Below are 6266 nucleotides of genomic sequence, written 5' to 3'. Positions count from 1 at the left end.
GCTCAGCGGCACACAGGGTGAAAACAAGGCAATCGAAGTTTGACGTCTTGGTCGAGAGTTTAGTGAAAATGCGAGACTTTTCAACAGCAGCCATATTAACGCGGTAGCGTTAAGGAGCTCGTGTCGCAGAAAAGCCCGTGTCGTCGGCGGCGTTGGCCGTGAGCGATAAATCCCGGCATGCACTTCATAAACGGCAAACACAGAAGAACCCCTCCTCGCAATGTGCGGCGCTGCCCCGACACGTGGCGTGCCACTCGCCCCTGACGTTTCGCCGTGCACCCTCACGGGTTGTAAAATCAAGCGTCTTTCCTTTCTTTAGATCACTATCTTCACTCACCCGCTTCTCCCCTTCGGGCCGCGCGGGTACCGGTGCGAGGATGCCCCAATACCCTTGCGTTTAATAAGTTTTCTCGCTCTCTCCCCTTCCAACATCCAGCGTGCGTCACTCGAACAGTGGTGTTTAGGCGACGCGGCTCCTCTTTCCGCTCACAGCGCGATTGCTAGGCGCAGCGTCTGATGCCGGACGCCTCTGACGTGATCGCTGCGCCGTAGCGCTTCTGCTGGGAAAGCGTCCCCTGCGATGTGTGCCGATGAATCATGCTTCTGCGTGGTGCTCCCAAGCGAGATAGAGGACGTATGGTGGCCATAGAGGACGATTCCATCAAGGCGTCAGCCCCATGATCGCGTCCGCCTTCATGGCGCGTCGCTGCCCGGCTTTCTCCCTCCGAGACACCGAGTTCTTTGGTTCGTTCCGCTTGCTCAGGCGCACGTTTCGTTGCCGCGCCGAACACTGTGTGACTCAAGAGCATACCGAGCGAATGAGTGGTCGGTGCGAACGAGGTGCAATAACGCTATCGCGTTCCACTCTTGAAGGCGAAGGTTAAGCGTCCTCGAAATTTTTGTATGGTAAGTGCAGGCATCTAAAAAATGCAATAAATATATTTTACGATTAGGTCATTAACCATTATTATTATTATCACATACTCAAACTCCTGTCCTTTTTCGCCATCTCTTCCCCTTTTTATTTCCTGCGTTGCCGCTAGCCTCTTTAGTTCCGCTGGCTGCAGTTGCTTCGTATCCGATAATAGATACAATGGCTGTAACATATTTTCCCTTCATTTTTTGGTTGGTTTTCATCACTATTACTGCTTTCTTTGGGGATTCATCTGATGTAAATGCCGTAAATTCACGCAATATTGCGCCTATATATAAAAAGGTGAATTTCCATACCTTCCAGGGAAAAAGACTGAGGACGAAGCAAGAGCAGAGCGTGCAATGGCTATCGGAACTCCCTTTCATGAGGTAACGCATCTATCTCCGTTCGAGTTGTTTCGTGACTAATTCTTTTCGCAGGTTGAGCTCATACACCCGCAGCAGCCATGGCTGAGCTGCAGTCCTGACGGCATTTTTTGGGCTCAGGGCACACTGCAGCTTATAGGAATCAAGTGTCAGTTTTAATTGAGAGACAGCTGTCTCATTGATCATGAAAAGCAAACGAGTTTTGTGCCCTACATTCAGTATGTCAATGGCTGCCTTGTTAAAAAAAAAACATCAATACTACACACAAATCATGCTCACGCTGTACATAGTGAATTTGCAACATGCATTTCTGTATGTTTACTCAAATATACGCAGCATTACCGTGAGTGTCGACATTGATAATGACTTCCTTTCTGAGTATGTGCCGAAACTTGAAGCCATTTATTTTGGCTACATGTTGCAAATTCTTACCGAGTGTTTATATTGAATTGAATTGTTTACTGGACTGAATAAAATATTTTTTACCCCAAGAAAATGGTTTTGTCCTGTCATGAGCACGTGGTAGCGCTACAATAGACTGCATAAAAAGGACAAAACAAGTTTGTTTATTTTGCTGTCAGGAATGGACGAACAAAAATATACAAAATTTTGCTGTCAGTTACATGAAAGCGACAAAGCATAAGTTATATTATTATCGATCTATAAAAATTGGCATGCGCTGAATAAAAACATTTCCTTCATGCACTTCACAAAAAAATAAACATCTCAAGACTGATATCATTAGCAATGATTGACAGTCTCCAAACAAGTGGTCACGAGGGCGAATAACAGAAACCTGGTAATGAATGCCGTTCTTAAATTACTCTCGAACAGAAAAAAAAGCAACATTGAATTCATAATTTTTGTAACTGGTTGCTGCATGCCCGAACTGTGCCTACATCTGGAGCGTGGATCTGGTGATGTTACGTAGCGGTAAAATAGATTGACGTTAACCTGGTAATACAAAATTAAAACAGAATTTCAGTCAATTAGTTTCCACTCTTGCATAATACGGAGGGAGAATACAGGCGCTGGCATTTATTAAATATGAATCTAGAAGCCAGCCCAGCCACTAGACTGTGATGCCATTAGGTTTACTGGCAGATAGCAAGAACAAAACAAAAATACACATACGAATTATGTACATGTTTACCGTGCTCCTATATTACTCTAAGGTGCCCTTCTTCGCGGTATTTATTATTGGAAGATTAACTAGTATGCAGCACATGCGCATAATATCGCTCATGTTAGGGATGAGGTCATTTGTTACTCTCGCATTCACATTTTTTACCCGCTGAATCGCTCTTTTGACGTGTACTCGGATTTGAGCAATATGCGTCTCCTGGAGTTCTTCATATGTGAACTGTACATTTCCCTTGGAAAAAGGGGGCAGAACAATGATGCCTCTTTGAGCTTCAGCAAGGACCTCGATGCCAGGAAAGCCCTTATCGGCCAAAATTACGTCTCCTGGCTCGATTAAATCTAGAAAACCAGTCTCTGTCGTTAAGTGGGTATCCGACGCGCGGCTGCCATACGTTTCGGACACAAAGCTCACTACCAGACATGGCATTAATTGAATTACAGTAATGAAATTACTATACTTCGATTACTGAGTAATTTGTAATGTAATGAATTCCTTTTTCGGGTTGGCAATTTAGTAATGTAATGGATTCCTTTTTGGCAGTACATTCACAGCAAAAGCAAAAACTTCCTTTCGAAATTACTTTTACTAAAGTGCGCCACTACTTCAATAGACAACGAAGTAGAGTGCCGCGAAAGCAGGAACGACGTGCGGCAAGCCGAAGCTAGCGTAACGGATCGGCAAAAGGAGAGAGAATTGAGCAAAACAGTGCGTCTGAGACCTCGTGTGTAGCAGGGTCAGGGAATGCCGAAGGGAGAGGTGGTGAAAGAAGGCTGGAGCTGAAAACTAGTTGGGAGCGCGGCGCAGTGGCCCTCCCTGTTGCGTCGGCTAGGGCAGGCACACTGGTGCCTGGTTACACTTGTCGCCACGGGGCGAGGGAAAATTGGGGTAGTGGGAGATAGGCGGAAGGGTCCATGGCATGAGCCACCGTGCCTTGAGCATTACTGAGCAACGTGAGTCCAATTGTGCCGACGTCGATTCTTGGGTATGCGGAAGCAATAAATAACCTAGTTTCTTCGGGCCCTTCAAATGGCGGAGACAACTCCAGGCCAGCAAGACGCTGAGTTCACCGGATCACCACCGTTCGACCATGTTTCTGTTCTTTTTCTTTTGTGGTAGTCTTGTTTTTGTACTAAGACGTGCTGCAGTTTCGAGGAAGGATGTCACGGCAACGCGGAAGCGTTTAGGCGAGGTTCGCTAAGCAGTGTTTAGGCTACACCCAAACGGTTCGCGCTTCAGAGATGAATCTGAAAGAGTTGATTGAGGCTGGCACCCAGCTGGGGTTGTCCGGTGCCGAACTGCGCAAATGGGTTAGCCAGAGAGAGAAAGAAGAGAGAGAGAAGAAAAGGAACGAGAGAGGGCTCGAAAGGAAGCCGAGGAAGAAAGAGACAGAGCAGAAAAAGAACGAGAGAGGGTTCGAAAGGAAGCCGAGGAAGAAAGAGAGAGAGAGCGGAAATAGAACGAGAGAAGGCTCGAAAGGAAGCCGAGGAGGAACGAGAGAGGGCTCGAAAGAAAGCCGAGGAAGAAAGAGAGAAGGCTCGAAAGGAGCGGGAAGAGGAATTCCAGCGGGAAAAGGAATTACTATGAAACTTCAGCTTCAACACTCAGGGAGCAACGGTTTTGCTGAAGGGCATAGCCCCAGTGAAGGACATAGCAGCTTGCGGATAGACGCAAGTAAATTGATCCCGAAGTACGACGAGAGAAGAGGCGATCTCGACGCATTCCTCTTGCGCTTCGAAAGGATCGCCATTAATGCAAATTGGACAAACAGTCAGTCAGTGTTTGCGACGTGTTCGCCTGTGCTTCGGCTGGACTCCCGGGGATCACCCGCTGCTGGCAAGCCCACGGACCTGCAAGGGAGCGGCGCTCGTCTCGTATGGCGGCCACATCGTGACTCTTGAGGCGTCGGACTGCAACAGTGTCCGGTGAACAATTTGGTGTTTGTTTATGTAACTCTCTCGTGTGTCATCTGTGTTGTAAAGCCTCTATGTTATTGAATACTGCTGTAATTGCATGCTTAGCGTTTGTTATTCTGGGAACCTCTCGTCTGTGCATTTTCAGTGTTCTTGTGTATTCCTCTGTATCGTCTCTTGCTGTGTATAAAGTTTGTTTTGTTACTTCTGACTCCGATCCTTACTCTGGTTTGAACCGGCGACAGCTGGGCACCAAACGGCACCCCCCCCCCCCCCCCCCCTTCATTCACCACAAGGTAGCTGAATTCCGGCTGAACTTGCCACGCAAGCCGAGGGCATCTCCTTTGCGACCGGAACAGCTGCTACCCCCACTCACTCTAAGGGTGTCTGGGAGTGTGCGCACCGTTAAGGGCGCATCGTTAATAATACCTCCTAATTATTAACGGGTGACAAAGGAATAGCTCTCTGGAACGGAATTTGGCGGGAAGACGAAAGAATATGTGTGCTTCGCGCCCGGAGAACAAGTTGTTGTTTTGTTTCCTAGCTTTGCTTAATTTTTGCATGAATAGAAACAAGAAAGTAATTTAAAGTAATTGTAATGTAATTTCATTACTTTTTGGGAGCAGTAATGAGTGATGTAATTTAATCACTCTTCTGCGATTTTCAGGAAAGTAATTAGTAATGTAATTTAATTTAATTCCTTTTCAAAAGTAATTTTGCCATGTATGCTCACTACACCATTCAGTAAGATTCCAATCGAGAACTTTAAGGTGTAATTTCCCCTATAGTGCAAGAACAATGGCCGTCTTTTCTCCACAGTGGGGGTTCTTCAGTTGTCAGCTCCGTGCAATCAATGATGTGGCGGCAGTTGGGGTAATGGATTAGAAAACAAGGTGGCATTGTCGCCTGAACTGTTGCAAAAGATGGATTTGGAATCGATTGTTTCATTGTATTTAGCGAATTGCTTAGGGTAAAGAAGAATATGCGGCTTACTGCCGTTCGATGCAAGCCAAAAAGTACTGCTTACAAAACATACACCTAGCTTGAGCTTCATAAGAAAAATTATGAGCTTCTGTGGAATGGGAACATCGACGCCGCCTCACTACGTTGGGGGATAAAATGAACAGGAGCAAACTAAAAACATTTCTGTTCAAACCACGAAGTTGCTTGAAAGCATCTTCCCTCTCTATTATGGAATCATATCCGAGAAAAATACACGTCCTTTCTTCAGGCCCAGATGCATTTTTTCCAGTAGCAACATCTGTTTGGACCGCACAGTCCAGGGTGCTGATATGCGACACTTGTTGTGTTGATGCACAGCCTTGTGGTGACACAGACAAAAATATGGAGCAGGGCCCACCAAGCGAGCTCATTTCAGTTTGCGCCATCTGCGAATCACAACAAACGCACGCAACTGTAAGGACTTGAGGAACTGTTGCCAAATTCGGGGACATTTATACTAGTTTATCGAGGACGTTTTATCATTGTGGAACGCGCGCTGTAATTAATTATGTTCATTTGAGATTAAAGACGACAGTGTATATGTGTTGCGCATTCAAATAACGCTTGCTGTACGCTATTAATTCCGATTATGAAGTGGATCTCAAGGATGCCAACGTGAAAAATTAAATTAAGCAGTCAGAAAACAGCTTACCGTGGACGTAATGCAGCCGTCATCCTCTGATCTCGGCTCCTCATTGGCAGCACACGACGATACATCTACTGAAGCATCCTACAAGTTGCTCCCCGCAGCCACAGGTACACTGGAATAGTCGTCTTCGGAACTCAAGCTTTCGTGAGCAGCACCAGCCGTGTTACCATACCTCGATTTATCAACAGAGGAGTCACGTCGCGTAGCCCTGAAAGATGAACAGTCCGAACAGTCCTAGCGCTAAAAATGGTCAGCGACACGT

The 6266-nt window shown here is 46.3% G+C and overlaps 1 pseudogene; it reads right to left on the bottom strand.

Annotated features, from left to right (window-relative positions):
- Window positions 1-2464: 2464 nt before the first annotated feature.
- Window positions 2465-5741, bottom strand: LOC146204099 (uncharacterized; annotated as a pseudogene).
- Window positions 5742-6266: the final 525 nt, after the last annotated feature.

This window comes from Amblyomma maculatum, chromosome 1, assembly GCF_055883805.1.
Source record: "Amblyomma maculatum isolate TAMU_Amacu chromosome 1, ASM5588380v1, whole genome shotgun sequence".
NCBI classification, from domain to species: Eukaryota; Metazoa; Arthropoda; class Arachnida; order Ixodida; family Ixodidae; genus Amblyomma; species Amblyomma maculatum.
Note: the sequence above shows the minus strand (reverse complement) of the source record. Positions and strands in the feature narration are given on the sequence as shown.